The following is a 23,392-nucleotide window of genomic DNA, read 5'->3' on the forward strand; positions in this document are numbered from 1 at the left end:
TTCTGTGAGTGTAAATGGCAGCAAATTCAGGCCTTTGGTCTGATCCTCATCTTTTCCGTTCTGTCTTCTTTCCTTGTAGTTTGCTGTTGTTTTTTGCTATACCAGTTGTTTAATGTCTCGCAAGATCATTGGAATTTAAACATTTACACTGAAAAGTAGTGCAACACTATTGGTCCCATATAGGCAGGTAGTAATATTAAATATATTTGGTAATAGGTAGATACAACTGGAAATACACACCGCTATGTTGAAGTGCTGTGTTATGAAGTAATTCACATCCTCTCTGGATGAAAGTTTTTTTTTCTGAAAGACTGTAAAGTTTTAGAAGAACCTCGTATCACCTTTTTTATAGTCACCAATATGAGTGTGTGTTTTTCCAGGGATGTATCCAGCAAATGTAGATGGAAAACCAAAAGTTAATAGTTTGCACTAAAAAAAAAGCAGCTGTAAAAAGCAGTAGCTTCTTATTTGACACTTCTTTTTCTTCAGTGTCAACAATTCATATCTATTTAGGTGAGAAAAACAAGTTATTACTTCAGAAAATGTTCTTCAAAGATGCAGTGCTTGGAGGTGAGCTGGACTTAGAGTTTACCTATTTATCAGATGCTTTCCAGCACCATTCTGAATTTCATGGTCTTTGCAGATCTCTGAAAAACAGAAATAAAAATTTAAAACACAAATTACCCAAGGAGCTATGGCAATAGTATAGTAACATTGTGAGTATCAGCAAAATACTGAGGTCAGAACTTTGAATATTGAAAAATAGGATGTAACTATAGAGAAAGATAAATGCCATGATTTTGAACTTCTTGCTTAAGGCATTTGGTGATTGATTTTCCAACTATCAGGCTCATAAAGCATGTCAAATTGTGCATCAAAATTCTTTATGTGGGTAGAATAATCAAATATTTTTAAGTTTTACTACTTAGAGGTACACTAATATTCACTAGTACCAGGGAAAATAGATTTACCTGCTTTAGACAAGCAAATCAAAGCTACAGCAGGCATAGTGATGTAATTGCATTAGGGCTTTGCAATGTTTCTGTTAGTCTAAGATCTAATTCACTGACCCTTTTCCACAGGCATATTAAAGCTTTTTTAGGTTACAAACTGGGAACAGAATAGTGGAATTTTTGTGACCTCATATGAAGGAATTTCTTTTATAAAAATTCATGTGCAATAGCTTGGTTTCAGTGGGAAATGCCACTAAATTAGTTTTAAAATTGTTAAGGGATTGCTTTCTAATCACTCAGTTATTGTCCTGTGCTTGAGACTGTAAGAACTAAAAAACAAAGAGCATCGGTATTCTATCATTTGTATTCATCTGGTATATTTTGTTTGCAACCATACAGTTCTTAACTCATTCATATAGAAAGAAGAAAAAAAAATATTTACTAGTATTCTAACAGCCGCACCTGTCACAGTCTTTAATTTAATAAATACTGTTGACAATAAACTTACACCCTTTGGGTGAACCTGCAGGATGGAGAAAAGCTGAAAGATATAACGGGAAGGATAACGAATGTAGAGACTGCACACAAATTCATGTTAACACCCATCCAAGCTGGACTAGTCCAGTTCTCCCTAGAAAACTCCAGTTTCAGGCTGGAGAATGCAGTATTCACTGGAGAGATACCAACTTAGTTACCAGGCACAATTACCAAGTCCTGAAGAATTTCCTATATATCAGGAAATCTGTTGCCAGGATGTCTAAAATGAGAAACTGAAACGTGTCCTCACTCTCAGTGCTGCAGGAACTGCAGGGTGCCTGTTAGCACTGTTCTGTTTCGGTGACATCCCACCATGGTTTTCCAGCCCATACTGTTCTCTGCTGCTGTATTCACCTATGGGCAAAGGAGGATATGCAAACAAAACTAGATATAGTTAAGCAACCTGTTCCCAAATAGAGCAGAGTAAAATGAATTTACCTGGTATATTTCTAACTTGTACTGCATTGATTACAGAGACAAATGGAGACATGTCCTTTTCTCCTTGGGCTGATTTAACAAAAGAATTCAGAAAGCTAGGCTTAGAGGAAATAGTAATGCTTAATTCATTAGAGCATATAAAGTATTCTGTAAAGTATGCTTTATTACAGTGTTTTCCTGGGAATTTGTTCTCTGTAGATGAGTACATGCAGACCACCCCTGGGAACAACTTGTTATCTCTTTTGTTATACTCAGCTCTTAGAATAATTTTCCATAATTCTGAACCACAAATGATTTAGTTATCAGAGGGGTAGATGCTTCTGTGTAACCAAGAGCATACAATAGGAGTGGCACAAGGAAGATCACATATTTCAATGGTGCCTCCACTGAGTTAAATAGATCAACCTCAGGGATTTTTTTTTTCCAGTCCAGGAGATAAAGAAACTATATGTGAATAAAGATAGTATATATTTATTTATTTGCTTGTTTATTATTTATTTATACCAGTGAAATATTTTTGAAGTAGCTTGTACTTTAAGGCTCATTTGGTCTTGGATTGGTATCTCCACAGCTGTATGAGCTGCACTTCTCTGATTCACCTTCCTTCCTCAGAATCAGGCTGAAGCTTTTTATGAGAGGATGAGAGAATATGTAGGTAACGATTGTCATCTGTTAGCCCATCTAAATAGTGCCACTCTTGCCATCCTACCTTCTGGACGGGTCCCCACAGGCAGGGTCCTGTAACTTCTGCATGGCACAAGGTAGCGGAAAGGTAACGAATCCAAATGTTTGGAGCTGTAAGGTATTTCTATCAGAGCAGCGTGTGCATGGTTGCTTATTCTCGAGAGTGAAAGTTACCCCCGATAGCCACTAATAATATAACCCCTAAATGGGTAGTGGGGAAAAGAAAAGACCTGCTTAAGGGCTGATTAGATCACTGGTAGCTTGTGCGCTTACACACACCCCTTGTTACCTTGTAATAAGATGAGCAAATATTTGTGCTAGCGGCCACAAATTTATGAAGAGTATATACAGCATATGCACCTGGAATTCCCTAATGCCTTACAGGCATTCAGCGCATACTGTTTACATTAGTGCTATGATACAGCTGTGAATGACAGGAATCGGTAGTGTTGCTGTTCTTACTACTGTTCTGTGAAAGCCAGCAACTGGATCAAGATTGCATTCTTATTTCTTAAAAGCATCCAAGCACCTGTCACATATTTCTTGTACTTATTGCCACAAGTTGAATTTGGAATCAGAAGAAGGATGGTTTCAGATCTTACTTCAATCCACACTTAAGCATCCAATCTCACAGCAGAAATATACTGTAGCAAAAAAATCCCCATGCTCCGGGGGATTCTACATTATGTACAGGGTTAACAGGAAAGAGCAGGCCTGATTACTTGTAGTACAGGAGTCGCAGAGCAGCAGAAATATTGTTTTCTTTCAAAGATTAATGTGCTCAATAAAAGTGTAGCATCTGCTGCCAGTTTTCATTAACAAATAAATGAAAAACAAACCCGCGTGGTAGGCAGTGTGTCTGGGGACAGCTTAAACAGGACTGAGCTGCTTTAGATTTCAGCTATTTTCTTTAGGACAACAGTGTGGAGCACTTTCTTGTTTATAGGATAAACACAAGGGATTGAAGCGATCTGTGTTAGCACACAGGAGTGGTTGCCAACCCATAACATTGTGCAGAATGCAAAAATTCCACAGCTTGCTCCCTGGGAGTCGTAGGCTATAATCTTCTTGCATGTCGGTTTCAGTGTAAATAACAGTTAAATCATCAGGACAGACAAGTTGCCAGTAAAACTTTGAATAAAGTTATTAGTTAGTTCATTTTCTTTCCTTCATAATACAAGTTCGGCAGGCTCAGAGCTCAGTCCCTATATTGGTTCAGGGGGAATGTGGTATTCCACACCACATTACTACAGGTAATACACAAACGTCAGGCTGAAAACCTCTGCTTTTTTAGCTTCCTCACAACCGAGTAGAGACCCTGGAAAAGAATGTGCCACTTTATTTTTAGTCTTATTTCCTGTGGAAACGGGGTTTATTTGATCATGGTGTCTTTCTCTTCACCTTTTATCTTTATAACTTTTTAACCATATTGGTCAGTTCCACCTTCAGCAGGACAAGGAACCGTGTCTCAATATAGGGGAAAGTCACAGTGCCTCCAAAGAGACATCACAGAACCCACCCTGCAGAGAACCCTTGTGAGGACATCATTCCCGTGGAAGTTTTGATCAACAGCTGCTGACTGAGGTCAGTTCGTGAAACTGTAAGAAGCTGATCTGTCTCCGCTCTGATATCGCTCAAACTGTCTTCCTTCTTGGAAGTTTGATGTCACTCAAGGGGATATCAGGCTGGGCCTGGCTTTGCATCTATGACAAGATCTAAACTGAATCAGTCTCAAGATTTGTAACAATTGGATTATTGCTTCCAGCATTTCCAGATAGTTTCAGGCTCCTTTTTAATGAAGGTGTGTTCTTTTAAACAAATATGCAGAGAATGTTTCCTGCAATAATATACTTCAGACACATGGAAGGCTAACAATCTCCAGAGATAAGTGCTTTCATATTTGTAAACATATGACTTATTAATTCATAGAGAAAATACACCACAGAGTTGCAAAAATATTTCAGTACTACAAACAAAAGATAACTGTCACAAACTGACAGTGAGAGTAATAGGTAGTAGAGCAATCCCTTTCAGCTTATATGATGAGGAACAGCAATGGCTTGGGAACCTAATGTATTTGTTCTAAAACCTAGTGAGTACTCTGAGCTTAATGGCAATTCAGAGAAACTAGCTGTACCTTCGACTGTACCTGTGATCTATGCTGAAACCAAGGAAACCTTCCCTATAAATGTTAGATAGGAGACCAATTCATCTGTATTGCTGTTCCCATAAAATCAGCCTCTCCCAATTGTTCTCTCTGCAAAGAGCAGTATGTCTCCAGATAGAACAGAATAAGCTAGATTTCACAAAGGCTAAGCTGACATGCATCAAAAAACATACTTACCAAATACTTGGGATGGGTTTTACAGTTTTCCAGCACAGGACTTTAGTGCTTAGTACGAATTTGTTACTCATGTTACTCATTTGGTCCCATACTGAAGAGGATTTTATGTTACCGAGCACAGGATCTTCTCCTCAGACATGATGTAATGTATCATCAATATGCAAATGTGATTATTTGCTAATGAACAGACATCCCTCTATACTTCAATTGCATCACAGTTTTTGAACTTGTGTTCTTTCTTTGGCGATTATGTTCCCTGTCTAGCATGAGTCATCAGACTCCTCAGGTATGTACAGAGTGTGCTGTGCAGAATGATGCATTGAGCAGGTGTGGCGAAGGACAGGGCAGTTCAACTAAAAGGAAATTGAAATGTATTTTAAAAGAGAATGTACAAATACTTTAGTGTTTGATTTCCAGGGTGGTGATTAATTGTGAACTGTGAGATAAGAACATACAGGGCAAATAAGAGCAACAGCCGTTTGTTATATCATGTAGTAGATTCACCTCTGGTTTTAGCTGGCTTTTGGTGGTATGAACCAGAAAGCATGGACTCTGGCAGTGTAAAGAGAAGTGAAAGCCTGAATGCCCCCTCTCATGAATTCTTGGGGCTGGCAAGCTGGACATAGAGGCCACTGATCTCAGCAGCCTGTGCTTGCTGAGATTTTCTGGTTCCCTGTGAGTCATTACAAATGCTACCCCTATCGGGTGTGATGGTGAAAAATTAAAATGTGGCCTATCCACATGAAAGCAAAAACTGTAACCATGCTAAAGCTGTTCCTACTCATTTGCTTGTACTTGCTTGTGGTAGAGAACAAAACTTGGCTTGCATGTGCATTCTGAGTTCAGGCAATATGGAATGACTGGATTTAAACCATGTACTCAAAGGTTGGCAATGTGATTTGCAGGCTCAGGTGGTGCTGTGTGTCATCAGATTTTGTCCAGCTTACACCTGAGCTAGCTTAAAGAGCAAAAGAAATTTGGAGCTTTTACCTCTTTCCCTTGGATTTATAAAATCATTGTATGCATTGGTACAACTTGCAGTCCCAGCTAAAAGCAGTAAAATTTGCTATGTTCCAGGTCATAAATTGGGGTGAGATGGCAGCACTGTGTGATGAGGCTTGCACAATAACCATCTAGCTTATACCTGACTCAAAGCTTTGCTATTAATTCCTCACTTCCACAAACAAAATTCACATCCTGTTCTTTTTACACTCTCTGCTCTAAAAAGAATACCTCCCATTACCTGCCACAAACAGAAATCTCTTTCTAGACAGTATAAAATTCCTCAAGATGTAACGCAGTGAAGCAAGATCATCTCTGAAATGCAGTTATGCATTTCCCCATTACCCAGTGCCTCACACCACTGGAAGACGAAATGGGTTCCTGGCATGAGCATTTCTGCTGTTATCTAACTCACACTGTATTTCATGTCAATTATTAACATCAGAATGATGATAGAAATCTTAACACATGTTAAGAAACTGGACTCCTACATCATTTTTCTTACTCTATTATTTTGCCCTGCGATCTTTGTTTTGCAGCCTACCTTTCTCCATCTCCCTTTCCAATGTGTTCTCACAACCTGAGTGCTTGGGGCTGAGATATTATTTTCACACTTTGGAGGACAGGGTGCAAATGCTGTTTGCTATCTTTTCCATACAAAGATGTTGTTCATCCTATATATCTTCTGTTTATGACTTAATTTTATCCAATTCTACCACAAGGATTTTAACAGAAGTTAGTAGACACCAGCAAATGGCTAAGCTGAACCCTCAGATCAGAGCAAATTTGGATATATTAAGGAAGAAACTTAGTATCTATGTAAGTGCAATTTTTTTTTTTTTTTCTTGTTGGGTCAATTACGTAATGCTTTTCCAGTGACTTTAAGACCCAGTGATGCTCCTTTTCTTTTTCTGAAGGTAATAAATAATTTAGTGGAAAACCCACTAAATGCTAACAAAGTGAACACTCCAGTTATGTAAAGCTCAGGGTTAGGGGGAGGGATGTATGTTCCAGGCACTTGGAATGAAGCATGAATACAAGGTGCTGATTTTCCTCTGCTCTGCTCCCAGTGTGGGTTAGAAACAGTGAGAGCTGACCATACAACAAACGCTTAGGGCTCTCCAGCTGAGATGGCTCAATGTTTATCCAGTCTCCAGAAAACTAATCATGGTGCAGCATATACATCGGGGATGGAGAAGAATGTAACTAGAGCTGTGTCTTTCTGCTATTTCTTTTCAGAGGATGCAGTTTTAAGCTTTGCCATCTGGAAAGTGTCAAAGCAGATCTCCATCTTTAGCATTCTCTAGGGTTGAGTCTTAGGGAAGAGATTCAGGGAGCCAAAACCTGCCTCCTGACAACCTCACTAACCCTGCCTCGTCAAAGAGAAAGTGGATATATACCCTGAATCTGATTAAAGAGGAGATGGGAGAGTGAAAGAATAGCAGGACTAAGCTCCTGGTGTGCAGACCTCCCAACAGGATAAATACAAACAGTACCCAGTACTGGGTGTCTCACCCCTATGCTTTTTTACTACCATAATATAATTGCATGTGTGCAAAATGCATCCTGTCTGTCTCCTTTCTTTTTGTTATTGACTATTGCCAGATACCTGAGCAGATGATTGTATTGAGTATACATGGCAAGGTTTGGGGAGCAGGGGGGCTGCAGGGGGGGTCTCTGTGAGCAGAGCCCAGCAGCAGCCCCATGTCAGAGCAGAGCCAGCTCCAGCTGCTCCAAAGGGACCTGCTGCTGGCCAGAGCCAAGCCGGTGGGTGACGCTGGTTGGGCCTCTGGGAGAGCACATTAAAGAAAGGAAAAATGCAACAGCAGCTGGGAGAGGGGAGTGAGAGCGTGGTTGTTGTGGAGTTTAGCTGTCTGTCAGGGTGAAACCACCACAACAAAATACAGAAATCAGGAAAATAATAATAATAATAAAAAAAGATAGCAGAAACTTTATTTACAGTTGAAGCTTCCCCAGCTTAATGTAGTCATACTAGAGGAGCTATTCTAGCACTGAATGTGTGATCTAGTGATTTATTCCCACAAGTCACAGTCTGTTAGTTTTTCTCTTTTCCTTTCTCAACAAGAAAAAAGTTGCCAGGGCTAATCTTTAGATGCAAGTGCACTCATCTTTGAAAGAGAACAGATCTCTGAATCAGAATTCTGTGAGAAGACAGGGTGCTAAATGACAGTAAGGCTGCTTCTGTACAGGTCATCCATTAGAAAAAAACACTACATTAAACATTATCAGAAAGAACCAGTGATCCAGGCATCTAGACTTACTACTTTTAAATTCATAGAAACTATGCCATTGGAGAGCCCCCTTGGATTACAGAGCAGTGTAGGTCAGTCATAAAAGTATTGCTCCTATTTTCAGTCATTGGTGTGTTTTCTTGCCCGTAAGCTGATTCTGTCTGGAAGGGTTTTTTGTTTGTTTGTTTGTTTGTCTTTGCTTAATTTCACATCAAACCATCTATTAAATATAGAAAACTTGTAAAATCAGGAGCATCTAATCAGATTCCCCCAATAAACCTTAGGAAAGCAGGACAAAATTGTTTTTTTTTTTGGCCAGATTAACTCCACAAACTGGCTCACTGTGGTGTTAAATGAATGCCAGGGCAAGATTCAAAAAAGTAGAAACACAGGATGAGGAATCCAGAGTTAACCCACCTGGGCCACATTTAAAAACACATCTGAAGTGTGAATCTCGTATTAACAAAAAGGATGTAGGAGCAGATACTGCCTTTACAATGCAGTTAATTTCTGCAGAACAGAGCCATTGTCTCATGTGGTTTCTTCCTACATTTCTCCTGCAGATGCTGGTAATACCTAATTGTGAGAGAGCTAATTATGCATTTCGGCCAAATCAATGGCTATATTATTATTATGAAGGGCTTGGTTGTTTTTTTTAAAATGTGGTGGTTTTGTTTTTTACCTGAATAGAAATTCAGCTTTTTAGCTGTTGGAAGTTCTGATTTTTCAGGGTCTAGCAACCTGACAGGTTTAAAGTATCGGATGTTAGCTGGTGCAAAAAGTGTCCTTTGTTTTGAGGATAACATTGGTGTTAGAAAAGAGTTTTTATTTTGCAATATACTGTGATTGTGAGAAAGGCGTTGAGAAGCAGAGGTCATAAACGTGCTGTTAGAAAGGGTTCTCTTCAGTAAACAGGATTCATGATGAAATTTATTATACTGATTTCAAAAACAATTCCAGAAGGAATTCTTTTGGAGTTGTTGTGGTTTAACCAAAACCAGGACAGGAGTGAGAGAGGTTTTATTTTATAAAATGTAATAGAAAGAATAAATTATCATAATACATGAAGCACTGAGTTATACAGCGATATACCAGTATATGGAATCTCCATCCCTGGAGCTATTCAGAAGTTGTCTAGATACAGTTCTTGGCAAGCTGCTCTAGGTGGCCCTGCCTGAGCAGGGGAGCTGGACTAGATGACCTCCAGAGGTCCCTTCCAACCTAAACCATTCTGTGATAAAAGTAATATATAAAGAAATGGTGAAAACACAATAATAGTATCAGCATTAAAATTCATTAATTGTTGAAAGAATTTTATGCTTCCTAATAGAAGCATGTTCTAAAAGTCACATTCTATAAAAATGAATCTCGTAGGAACTTCATGATTTTTTTCCCCCAGTTTGGTTTTATAATTAATATGAGTATTTAATATACACGGTATTAGTTGGAATGGAAATATCACCAATATCACCAATGAGGCCAAACAGGGAGGCAGAACTTGATGTGGCAACCTAATGTTACCTCATGAAATGAAAATGAAGAAAATGATGCAGTGGTTTCTAGGACAGCCCAGTGTTTTGAGTATGTAGAATCCAAGAATCCAAGTCAAGATCAGAGTTGATGGTAGTCTTCGTTGCATGTGTGATAAATGATATAAATAAATGATGATCAAGGTTTGTTGTGTTTTTTAATTGTTTTTCTAATAATACATTTTATATTCACAATTGTAATAAGTCAAAATGCAGTATCTGCCTGGCAGCAGGTAATATATTGCCAGCAATCCCTGTTCAAGTAATTTTGCTTAACTAAACCTCTTAGTTAACCTTGGACGTGTCACTGTGAGACTTACAGCAGATAGACTACTTCAGTGAGCTGAAGAATGTGCTATTATGGCATGTGGTTTATGTTCTATATCATTTTTTAGCTGTAGTATGGGTTATATAGTTGCATTGGTTAATATTATAACCCATAATTCTATTCTAAAATGAGACACCTGAGACAGAGTCCTTTTTGATTTGGCCGTTGTTGCACTGCAATGGCAGAATGGGAGATTGTACTTGCACCTATCTGCTCAGTTTATTCTTTCTCCAAGTCTCCAGAATACACATTAATATTGCCAACCCATCAGTGTATAAAAGGCACATGGTGCCATGATGGATTTCCAGTTGGCATGTAGAAGTCTTAACGCCAGTGATCTGGGGATTTTTCATTTGGACTGTAATTATTATGTATCATCAGTGTTTGAGGAGAGAGATTAAAAGGTGAACAGGCAGAGAAAAGTGCTACTAAGATGATCAAGGAATTGTAGGCTTTGGTCATAGCATAAAAGACAAAAACATGTTTAATTAAGCAAAACAGAGGCAATGTTGCAGCTAGCAGATAGTGTTGGCACAGGAACCAGAACATAAATTGGCTAAGAATAAATCTGCAGTGCAATTTCACGTAAGGTTCATTAGAGCTAAGAAATTCTGAAATAGTCTTCCAAGAGAAATAGTAAAAGGGAAGAAATTATCTAATTTCAAGTTGGAATATAATACTTTTATGGAAGGATGATATAATGCAGTGCCATAAAAGGCAACTGTATTCAAATAATCATGAGATCACCTTGCACTCAGTGTTGCTATAATCCTAAACTCCTATGTACCATTTGAAAGCCTGAGCAGAATTATTACCAATTACAGGCAAGAATTTCATTATCACAGAACCAGGCTATCCTTTGCACTAAAACCAGCGCTATCACAGTTTTTAACAGGTTGCTTATAGTGGGTATTGGTTAAGCAAGGACAGGCAGGGAAGGCTATGCTGTTGTAACTGGTACAGCATGGAGGACAAACATCTGCAAACTGCAACCCTGCATCATCTGCTACTAAGAGTCATGCACGGACATCATACATGGACAGAAGCAAAACAGGTGAGCTAGTGTTACTGCCATGGGCTTCTCTCTTTTCATGCCTATTTATTTATTTATAATTACAGTTTACAATAATCTTAATTCAATGCTGTCATTACAGCCTGCTATTAAGGCATGACTACCCTTGTGTTAAGATGATTCTTGAAATGCCATGCTGCCCTCTTGAGGTTGCATAATAGATGTTTTGAATTTATTTATTTATTTATTCATTTATTTATTTATTAGGCTGTTACTGGGTAGAACAAGACATTTTAATGAAAATCTGTTTCTTATGGAAATAAGTAGATTAGACATATCCACTTCAAAGCCATTTCTGTGTTTTGGATGTCCAAAAGGAACTGTACATGGAAGTCCTTGCAGAAGTCTGTCTTAATTTCCTCACCCTAATTTTGAATATTTAGAGGATCATGAGCAGATGTGCTAGTGGTTGGGAGTAAAGCCTGATAGGGTTGTTCAGTTAGAAGCTTTTTTCTATTTAGATTTGAACACAGCAAATTAACAACAAATGGGGGGAATCATGGTTCTGGTACTCTGGCATTGTCCAGCACTCCTGCAAGAATTTTGTCTTGTTACTGTCATACAGTGACTAATGTCCACTACTGCAGAGGTTTTGCACCCTGATTTATTTACTTTTTTCACCGTTTCTTCCAACTGTGTTGTCTCATTAGAAATTATTGCTTAAGAGAACTAAATGTGCCTGGATTGGCTGAATAAGGACTGCAGGTGGTTACAAGAAGCATTGTAATGCATGTGCAAAGTATAAGCACAGAGGAGGAAGACTATGACAGAAATCACTTTTGATAGTTGGCTTTTTTTAACACTAAAAAAAAAGGAAAGCTGCTACAGATGTTCTGTGTAATATGTAATAGTCTCTCTTTAATTGGATAACGTGAGACTAGATGGACAATGGTGGGAATGCCATGCAGTGAAGTAGGTTGCCTAACTGCTCATTTTTCATTTATTGCTCTGGGAATCAATTTATCGTACAGTGTGTTCAGCAGAGACAAACAGGATGGAACAAAAGGTCCCACATGTTCCTACACAACTGAAAGGCTTGGATTTGGCAGAATACGAGATGTTTTAGCCATCTGTCTTCTCTCCTTCTACTCCACAGTGCCTATGCCATTCCAAGGGGTTCTCAGAGAAGATGAATGATACCAGCTAGAACAAGCAGAAGCAAGCAGGCAGCAATTTCTGGTGGCAGGTTTCACAGAACTACTGCCTTAACTAAAGGCAAAGGTTTCCTTCTGCCCATCTAGTTTTAGAATATTTGCTGCCTCTCCCTAAAGGTTCATTTCAAGCCTTAGTTGAGTTAATATGACTGGGACTTGGTCAGTGCAATGTGTGGTGAAACTTGTTTCAGACTGGCTGCCATGCTTGGCAGACAATCATTTGTTGGCAATGAGGGTGGGAATTACTGGCAGTTGTAAGAGCATGCCAAAATGAATTTGCATTATAAAATTTCCATTCCAGCTCCTCAAAAAGGAATCATGAGTCCCTGTACTCCATCTCCATTCTACCTGTGTTGACTAGAAATTAGTAGTTGTACTTCACTGAGCAAATACCCGTAGAATGCCTAATGCCAGTGCACCTCAGAACCACCACCATTCCAGACACTAGTGCTACCAAGCACAGGAGTACTTCATCTTAATATCATATAAAGCTCCTTTTGCTGTCTTACATGGGAAAACTAATGTCCTTCTCTGGCCTCTTCTAAAATCCCTGAAAATAGGCAACGGTCAATGTATTTATTTGTTCAAGGGTAGATAGAGATGCTTCAAAGCCAGTATTTTTATATGCAAAACTTCCAGGCCCCAAGTACTGTGCTTCCTCATACATATTTTCAAGAATTCGTGTATTCTCTCTGTAATGATTGGCACATCTGATGAATAAACATCACTACAAATTAGAAGAATCTGAATAAAAAGTGAGCTGGAAGTGTTTACAGTTGACTATGAAAAAGAAGTTCCTTTTTAACAGTTTGCCTGGTTGAAAGCCAAACATTTACATTCACTTTTTCCAATGATTAAGTACATACTTCTAGATCAGGAAATACATGAATGCCATGGCTAGCAACCATGGAAGGAAAGGAAAAAAAAAAAAAAGTTTTATTTCATGTATAGAATAATATAATTAGAAACAATTTGAGAAGCAGGACTGATGACACACACACACACACACAGAAAAAAAGTTTCTTTTTGAAAATGAATCCTATTTACTGACACTGTCATTTCTGACAAATGAAACTTTCTTTATGTGGAGAGAGCTTAACTGAGTATAATCTTTTTCCTTTCTGTAAGGAAGAATAGATATGCTTTCTTCCTCAAGGCATTATGCCTCTTCAGCTTCTTTCCTGCCTGATATAGTATTCCTTTTCATTTGTGTAGTATATAATTTCATAGAGACTTGCAAACCGAAAATACCGTTGTGTCCTCCTGCCCTAGGATATCAATGCACAAGTACAGCCAAACAATACTGAATAGGGAAAAGACTTATGTTCAGCTGCCTCACATTCTCTTTTGTGATGTTGTTTTCCTGTGTTCCCTTTTTAAAGGTCTGTTTACTGGAGAGGGGGGTAATAGATAAAAAGGAAAGGAAGTTAAGGGGCATTAGAGCTGTTAGTCCCTTTTTCTTTATACCACTGACATCACTTTGACAGAGGAGAATACGGGACACAGTGGGCATAAAAATGCACCCCGAGCCTTTTATTAGTTGCACTTCTGTTGCAGAATTTTAGCAGGATGGTCTACCCTTCTCCATTACATTTGGGCTATATCTGTCCCACTGTAAACTGCAGAAGTTTTGGGGGTAGGATTTGACTTTCTGCCTGATTCTGCATCATTTAACATAAGACTAGGGCTACATAAATTATGTTCAACACATCTTGCTACACACTATTAAAAATATACTCAACAGGATATGTCAAAACCTGGAACTAAATTCCTACTGCTACATAAGTAAAAGGTAAAAAGCAAAATGTCACACAGAAACCAAGAAACAAACCCTCCAAGTCTTCTGATGGGCATTCATACTTGTGAGCACAGAGCAGTACTGAGGTATGCAGAGCACCGAGTGGTACCTTAGATATGTAACGATATTGCTCATAAAATGTGCATTGGCATGCTTTATTTAAGACCAAGACTATGAGGAGTTGTAACACACTGTGCATATCACACAGCTTTCATCTAGCTACACATGGAAAATTCAAATGCATGGTGATGAATGGTGCTGAGTCACCTGGCCAAAGTGCACCTGTGAGGCTGTGTACCCGTATGAGGATGCCAAACTGAGCAGAGGGGTTTCTGAAAAGAAGCCCCGAACTGTTAAATGGAGGTAAAGAGGAGGTGACCCAGGCCCTAAAAGGTCATCCTGCAGTCCTGACGTTCCAGGTGCACAGCTTGCCTACCTCTCAGATTCAAGCAGGGTCAGATCACTTTAATGGGCCCTGTCTAGCCCCACTCTACAGCAGCCAGCTACATCATGCTCAGGCTCTGTCTTAAAGCTGGTAAGGTCTTCACCCACCCTACGTCTGCTACAGTCCTTAGCCCTTTATTTGAATTTCACATACCTTCTTCTAATTTCCAGTTTAAATGCATGACCTTATTATGCCCTATTACTTTTAAGCAAACATTCTCCTTAGGTTTATATGGCTCTTCCTCCTGCCTGCTGAATATATAAATGCACTTCTGTTTGTTTCAACCTTTGCTTGCCAGTTTAAACATGGAAAGATCTTCCAGCTCATCAGAATTTTCCCTAGTGGTGCTTCTCTATTGTTGTTCCAACATTGACTGTGGATGTCTGGAATCATCCACAGCTACGTAGTTACCTATTTTTCATGAAAGGTCCTTCCCTGAAACAAAAAATAGTGTTACATAATATCAGAGAAGCTGGACTCCTTGACTCACTATTAGGGTCTCTTTCAGGCGTGGAGACCTCAGTGTCTGTCAGAAGAGAAAAAGCTCAAAAGGGACCGTGCACTACCATAGTTTATCCAAACACAGTGACCTTTGTGCTGCTAATTATCAAAAAAAGAACCTTGTACTTTCATAGGATAATATCTATCATCTGAAATAATTTCTGTAGAAACTGCCACTTATAACAAAAAAAAAAAGGGGGGGGGGGGGGGGGGAAGAAGGGATAGAGCAGGTGAGACGCTACGAGCAGAAGTGGTAGGAATGTTGTGGTAAGGGTCCGTACCTGACAAGGAGCATTTAAACCAAATATACAGAATTGGATCCCTTTGTCTTTATACCTTGTTTTAGGGCTTACTCCTTTCTGTCCTGCAGGAGGACATAATGTTTTACTTATTTATTTTCATTCTTTTTTATTCTAAATTATATTAGAAACAAATGTGGACAGCATCACTTCTTGTATGCAAATATGGTATCTACAGGAAAATAGCTGTCACAACCCAGGCTGTACAAACATACCTAACATCTAGGGTAAATACTCAGGAGCCAGAGACCTTTCCAGCTGCAATATTCTGCTTTTCATAATAAAGATATAGGAGTTATTTTCAAAGGAATAGACTGAGACACATCCACGGTTCTGGGACAAATTTTAATACTATTGCAAACATACATAGCTACATTATGAGCAAAATTTCTGAAAGAACTCTCAGAACTAGGGACATGATAAGAACTGATAGCCAATGGGTAGATTTTTTTTTTTTTTTCAAAAAATACCTTATAGTCTGTCTCTTTGGCAGATTGCTTCTTCAGAAATTTGTTTATTTGAGATAATGTATACATAGACAGATAAATGTATAACTTTATAAGCCAAGTATACCCCTGATTACATCTGCTTTATAACCTCTAGAGCAGTTTTTTGGCCTTTCTGTGGATCACAAGATATTCCAAGTGTAAGCTTGCTAACACATCTCACATGCAAAAAAAAAACATTGTAGAGCTGATGCTGAGATTCATGTACTTTTCATTCTTTCCTTTTTTTTTTTTTTTTAGCTTCTAGAAGTAAATGGAAAATGCTATCATACATTTCCTAGTTTTCCATTCATTGCTGTGAAATTAACATTAAATGGGGATAATGCCCATGCATGCTTCTTTTTAATTTCTGCTGTTCTCCTGGTGAAACATCTGAGTTCTGAAACCTAAACACCTGCATGTATTTAAGCAGGAACTGTATTTTTGTCTGTTACATTTCATCCATAATCTGCTGATCTCTGTCAGTGTCTTATTTCCCTGGACTAACGTTACAGCCTTAACTATTATCAGGAACACTCAAGCTTTTGTATGTGGTACAAATATGCATCAGTAAATAAAAGCAGCAGCTGTAAACTCTGCATCTATAACCTATCCTGTTTTATATACTACTCTTTTTTAAAATATATATGTATATATAACATGCAGCTAAACAACTAGCTCAAGTTTATTTTGCCTGAAGCCATGTGACCTTGAACTCTGGCATTGTCTGATTTCAGGCTAAACAAGGTAGGTCTGGAAGATTGCGAAGAAACGGGAAATGAGTTTGGTGATTCAGTAAGGACACATGAAGGTGGTTCAGAGAGGACACATGATCATTCTGTAAGGACACACTTTCTCCTGAGTTGGTACTGAACGTGATGAGAGGCACAGTTTTATTATTAAAGATGGCAACCAAAGTGAATTTCATCGAAGACTTGCATATTCTCTCTTGTTATCGTTTATAAATAATATCTATCTTCGCACACTTTATGTCCAAACTAGAGAAATGGATCAGAATATGAAACAAATGTAAAGCATTACTGTATTATTAACTAGTAATAAGTTGTTTCTGTCTCAGAATTAGAGAGATGTAAACAAGAAGAAATTTGATCTCGACAGAGCCAAATACATTTTTGATGAAATCTTATACAGAGGTTCTGTGAGAACAAAATTCACTTTCAGCACCAGTTCTTGTAAAAGTGTACATTTTCGAAGCTGTGTGGAGCTGAAATGAAAACACAGTACAACTTAAGCAGATTTAACAAATATTACTTGGGCTTGTCACATGTTTTGGAGGTCTTAGTAATAGCAGGTGTCCATAGACATTATGGGCTTTTTAGCAGCCAGTATTACTTTAGTAAAATTTCTTATGCAAATGTTTTTATGGCTTTAAGATAGCATATTTTACATTGCTACAGCAATCCTTGGATAACTGTAAGTAATAAGAATATTAAGGTACACAATTTGTCATTTCAAATTCTGTTTCTTGGCAGTGGATCATTTTGTTTCGCTTGGTTTTATTCTGCTGCTATACGTTGTTTCTTCTGAAGTGGCACAACTCCAGCTCTTCGGATACCAGATACGGGGTTTAGTTCTGTTGGTTTATACATTGACCTGGACCATCTACTTTTAGATAGCTGAGACAAAAATTATGAAAGATGCATGTATAGTGAATAGAAATTGTTTTATGTTCTCCCTTAAATGTTTATGGACATATTGCTAGTAAAGTAAGGAAGGAAGTACCCAAGGACTTCAACTACATGCCTTAACCACAAGCAAAAATAGTAAGAACCAAAAAAAATATCTGCACAATTCAGAAAAACTGTCTTGGAAAGAAGTTTCTGTCTATGGAAGTAGTTAGAAAAATAGCTGAGAAGATCTTGCATGGAGAACATTCCACATGCTTCTTATTTGTTCTTACTGCACTGAAGCATGAGAGGAGTAGTTGTGGATTTCCATATAACATTTAGTGTGTATATAACACTGATGAATTTGAAGTGTAGCTTTCTCTGAAAATGACTGCAAATCATACTTGCTTATCAGTCAGGTGTTCTTGCTGTGCATATTCAGTTATAGCTTCTTACTTTAACTGAAGAAAAAGGATTACAGAAACATTGCTTCTAACATTAGTCCTAACATTAGTCCCACTGATCTAACTCAGCTAAAACTTAGGGAGCTGGATGCATTTTCCTTTACATCACCTGCATTTCTTATGAGGTTGTAGATGGTGACATGTAAGCAAAGAACCCCTCGTTGTCAAAGAGGTGCTATAGGAATCACTGTAGCCTGCAAATCTTTTCTGGTGCCAGTAATGTCAAGATTAGAAAGAACTAATTTGAACTGGCAGTTCCCAAGATTGGAAATTAGAGGGGAAGCATGTGTGGCATCACAGTAGTGTCGTTTTAAAGACACTGTTTCAAACAGAAAATGCATCAAGTGTTAAAAGAGTACTGGCAAACCTAATGCTTTTTCACAAGCTTTAAGAAATATATTGTATGGACTACATATTTTTTTCCTCTTTTCTTCTAATTGCCTCTCCATGTAACGTTCCCTCTGTGTTTGAGTCAGCCTCGGCTCAGGTGTGCTGGAGTAAGATTTTCCTTAAGTAAGCAAGTAAAGATGTCTATCTAATCTTAATTTTAAATAAGCCTTTGCAGTCACATAGATAATCCACCATGCAATTTGGCATATTTATTATTTGGACAAAATAGAGCCTGTTGAAATTAAGATCAGTTAAAAGCTTTCTGCAGTGTAAAGTTGTTCAAGCTTCATTGTAAGTTAAATTTAAAGTTTTAAATCTTGGAGAATGTTTTTACATTTTAAACACATTTTTCAAATATTAGATTATGATGAAATATCATTTGTAGGTGACCTTCGGAAGGTCATGGTGAAGAAAAGACTTTTAGGCTGTTTTGGTAACAAGCCTATCACCAACAATGGCAAAACAGGACAGATTGAACTTATAAACATTGCATCAGACCTGTTGCTAGAGATAACATGTTTGCTAAACTTCTCAAAATGAGCTGATACCACAAGTCATCTCCTTGTGATCAGCACTAGGACTATTTCCTGCTAAAACTGGATGGTGGACTGGTAAACTACTGCTTGCCCAAAATATTGAACTTATGAAGTGAGGCTATCTTTATTTTGTGTAAATAAGTACTAGCATTCTCTGCTGGAAGGACAAAAAAGGTTGCTAGCAAATTCAAATAATGGAAAATACCAGTATGCTAATGACAAAGACATTTAAAATTCATCTATTATTAAGGAAATATTATATTGACAAGTGCAAAATTCATACCTTTCAGTCTTTTCAGACAACATAATGTGTATATTTTGAATTCAGCAAAACTGGGCTTTGATATTTAGATAGGTGCTCTTGCTATGGCACAGACGCATCTTCTTGAATTTTGGAAGCTAAAAACATAGTAGACTTAGTACTCCAAGAAATAAGGTAGATGCTTGTTCGGGTTTTGCTGTGTTCTGTTCATCATCTTCTCAGAGATCATGAAGTTTTGGAAGCTTGCAAAAACTAGAGAAAACAGTGAAAGAGCCCATTTAATTAGGAAGGCAGGAGTAAAAAGAATGTGGAAAATTAAATACATAAAGCTAGGCAAGAGCACTTGCCTGCATTTCCAGAAAGAAGTAACTTGAATTGGTAATTATATTCTCATAAAAGTTCATAAGTATTAAAATTATTCCTTAGATCTTCAGGCTAATTTGCAATGGACTGTAAAGCCAGATTGTATTGTCATGACCCTGTCTGGACCAATGATGAGTCTGTGGGAACTAACATAACCAGGAGAAAAAAGAAAACAGTAGGCATGCTACAAAAGTTGGTTTAGTGGCAGTACAAAAACGGATGAATATTTGGTATGGAGAAAAGTGACCCCTATGCTTTTGATGGAGAAAATAGCACACCACTTAAATGCTCTTACTATCTGAAACTTACTTGAAAACCCACTAAGGAAGTAAGGACTATATTTTGCTGAGAATGCAAGATAAAATTAGCTTTGCTCTCCGTGCTCTGTACCTCAGACACTTCTGCGTTAACAAAAGCGACAGTTTCAGTACACCTTTGACTCAGTTTTGTTTCATAACTTGGAAGTTTTCTTAGCAAAACAAAATGTCATTGAATTTGCACTTAAATGCTAATATGTGGTTCTCTTCAGGTTGGAGGAGAGCAGAATTCAATCGTGACCTGTTACTGTGTATTCTGAATATGCTGAACAATTAAATTTTTTTTGCAATTGTTACAAGACTGTGACAAAATCCGGGCTGTAGGAATGCATTCACAGCCAACTCAAGTCTGCTTCCAATTACCTTAATTTACCTTCAGTGAAGCATGTGGATTAATACAGAAGAGACATGCTGCCTCATGTTCTCTTACTTCCTAGTTGCTAGAAATGGTTCATTTAAGAGAAGTAACTACTTCACATTGTGCTTCCTGATAAAGATTATATGCAGCATTATGTTACCAAAATCTTCATAAACTAGAAAGTTGTTTGGCATAACTGAAATAGAACACTTATTTCCCTGGCATACATTTTCCATATTTTTGAGATGTATGTACAATCCTCTTGTCTGGGTACAAAGCAGTATTTTCTGCCATAAGCCCTCTTCCTATTAAAATAATATGAAAATAGCACCACCATTTTTTTCCCCTACAACTAAAAGTAATTGATGAGCAGATATCTAATCATATCTATGCTTCACTATTTTTAGAGTTACAGACAACATTTGAGTATTTGTGTTGATGTATTTTTAAAAAATAAAAACACTACTGGACCAAAAGGACACACTTCTCATAAGTTTCCTCCAAAATACCCGTTAGCCAAAAGTGAGTTAAAATGATTACAAAGGCACCAGTGTTTGAACTCCACGTTGTGCTCACGGTGCACATGCCCTATTAGTCTCTTGCTTCAGCTACAAATGCTATCTTGAATTTTTCTGTCCTCATAAGTACGCATCACCATTATTTAACTAAACTTTATGGTCAGTTTTAACTTTAAGGACACAGTATTTGCATTCTAAATTCTATGATACTTAATGATATTCTCAAGCTAGATTTGTATTTAATTCAGGTTTTGAGTTACAATCAACCTCATTGTTCCAAGTAGTAAGAGTTGATTTGGATGGATATGCACAATACTGCACATAATGAAAAAGTGAGAGACAAAGCTAAATTGCAAAGCCAAGAGTGGAAGTAAAAGACCAGCAATTTGGGGTGATTCTGTTTTGGATGACCAGAGTGTATGCAAGGCCTTGTTTTCAGAAAGTTTCACACAGTGCCAAGAAGATGTAAGATAACTTCTTGCTAAGCAGGCTAAGTCTGAAAAACACATAGCATTGTACATTTACAAAGGTGGTGTCATCCTCCTTGCCTAGTTGAAAAGAAAGTGAAAATCTTCCATTCTCAGATATGTGGTGGTTTTCTTTTCATACTTCCTCCACCAAGATAAGACAAAGTGTCCTAGAACTTAAGTTTTGGTACCATCACCCTTTGGAATGCCCCCCACGTTAATACAGCTGTAATAAACCTTATGAGACTGCCTTTACAATTGCTTACATGTATAAAAGATTTTTGCCTTTTGGTGTTTTAAATAGACTTTATAAAGTATGAAGAGCAAGAAAAATATTTTAAAAATATCTAGAAATTGATTCTTCCATTTAGAGAAAAATAAGACTAAGAATGAAGTGAATGAGCTCGTAGGTATTCTTAAAGGCATGTACTTTTATCAACAATTCAAATAAGTGCAGCAGACATGGTTGAGTATTTCTGCAAATAATAATTAACTTATCAATTAAAGATACAGGGCTTAAGATTAAAGCAAATTTCCAGCTACCTATCTTATGCATTAGTAAAATCTAAACGTTAAGTAAAAACAACTTAATTACATGCATCTCTTCATGCATTAGGAAACATTGATTAGCTAGAGCACAAAATGTGCAACAACTTTCCTAAAAATAAATGCTTCCTAATCATTTCTTGTTCTGTCCCTCCAATGCCACAGTGGTATTGCTAAATCCCACAATTATAAGTAGCAACAGAATTATTTTCTTACTATTCCCTTCCCATTCGTTCCCCTTATCTAGTAGATTTAAAGCACTAATTAGACTGAATATCTAAGATTACTTTGCATTAGGAATATTCACCCTTGAAAACTATTTGTATGGAATAATCCGATTTTTAAAAGTCACTTAAAATTAACCTTCCTGACTTTTACTCCCAACACATATCCACAAATCTTGTTGAAAATACTTTCCCATAGATTGAGCCAGTATACCATAATGAAATGCTATATGATCACCTGTGTCATTGCATGATGCTATCCCAAGAAAGAGGGCTTTCTCAAAGTGAGCTTAGTGGATCCCTGCTCTGGGATTTATACAATGCAATAAAAAATGACAAAAAATGCAAATGCAAATATATTTTAAAATATAATATTAGCATTGTCAACATGTAAGACGTTATTTACTGCCCAGAAAAAAAAAAAAAAAAAAAAAAAAATCAGAATAGTGTCATTTGTTTCGGGGAATGCACAAAAAAGTTTCAACAACTAACACACAGTGTTTCTTAGCAAAATAGCCCTTTGCATGATGCTGAAGCTGAAATGGTTTTCACTCAGTGGTATCTACATTCTTGTAAAAGAAGGTCATTCGTCTCTATTGTGACTACTCCTTTCGGATTACCTGTCTTTGTCTTTACACAAGTCAAACAGTAAATAAAGGTTGTCTGTTAATATAGATTAGAGGTTAAACTGTTATTGATTGTCACATTTTATAGAGAGATTCTGTCTTTTACTGACCTTCTCAGAATTCTTTGCCTACAAAGTAAAAGTCACGTATCTGTTCCAGGCAAACCATTTGCAATGAAAAAGAAATTACACTCTTCCTGAAAAGGTACAGACATGCATACAGAAACTGAGGTACAATGAGAAGTCCTGATGAAGAGCAGTTGCTCAGTTAGTGTGTCGCACATTGACATCATGGCATGTCTCTAAGCATATTAGCTAAGGAAATAGTTGAGAAACAACAGATTTTCTGCAAGTTTTGAGGTTGTCTTTTGAACATACTCTGGAATTTGGATGTCGCTAAGTATTAAAAATATATATATATGGCATATTTTCTTTTGTGTCTATCTAGAAAATAGAGCTGTATAAACAAACAAAAAATAATATTCTTTCATTTGTTCATTTAAGTAGACATAGCTGAATAAAAGTCCTCAGTGTAACCACTCCCTGTAATGCGCCTTAACTGCATTAACAGCATGCCCTCATGCTGGTTTGTGGCAGTACTTCTGCAACGTACCCTACATTAGAACACACCTCAGAAATAGGTCTGTATGGGTTACCATAACTTTGAAACCAGGAAAGTACTCTCTGAATGCATATGTTGTGAAGGCTTCTTGTTAAAGTGGATGAAACTTCTGGTCTGAACATCCTAAATTGTGAGGATGTGAGAAATCCGGACTGCTTCTCCCGTGATGCTAAAACTGTACAGGAGAGAAGAGAAGGAAGGAATGGAAAGGAAAGGAAAGGAAAGGAAAGGAAAGGAAAGGAAAGGAAAGG

At 37.6% G+C, this 23,392-nt stretch overlaps 2 long non-coding RNA genes across 3 annotated transcripts in view; one reads left to right on the forward strand and one right to left on the reverse strand.

Annotated features, from left to right (window-relative positions):
- Positions 1-89: 89 nt before the first annotated feature.
- LOC118173886 lies at positions 90-22,205 on the reverse strand. Its single transcript, XR_004754427.1, has 3 exons — positions 22,133-22,205; positions 19,123-19,353; positions 90-647 (listed from the first exon to the last, which is right to left on the reverse strand). It is a non-coding gene; the product is annotated as an uncharacterized LOC118173886 (long non-coding RNA).
- LOC118173887 overlaps positions 8,542-23,392 on the forward strand; it is an 18,809-nt gene continuing 3,958 nt past the window's right edge. The window contains exon 1 of one of the 2 annotated variants that reach the window (XR_004754429.1): positions 8,542-8,779. This is a non-coding gene — a long non-coding RNA (uncharacterized LOC118173887). Of the gene's footprint in view, positions 8,780-9,957; positions 11,122-23,392 lie in introns of those variants that run through there. The other variant, XR_004754428.1, reaches the window with a different exon arrangement.

The sequence above is a fragment of the Oxyura jamaicensis genome, chromosome 13, assembly GCF_011077185.1.
Source record: "Oxyura jamaicensis isolate SHBP4307 breed ruddy duck chromosome 13, BPBGC_Ojam_1.0, whole genome shotgun sequence".
NCBI classification, from domain to species: Eukaryota; Metazoa; Chordata; class Aves; order Anseriformes; family Anatidae; genus Oxyura; species Oxyura jamaicensis.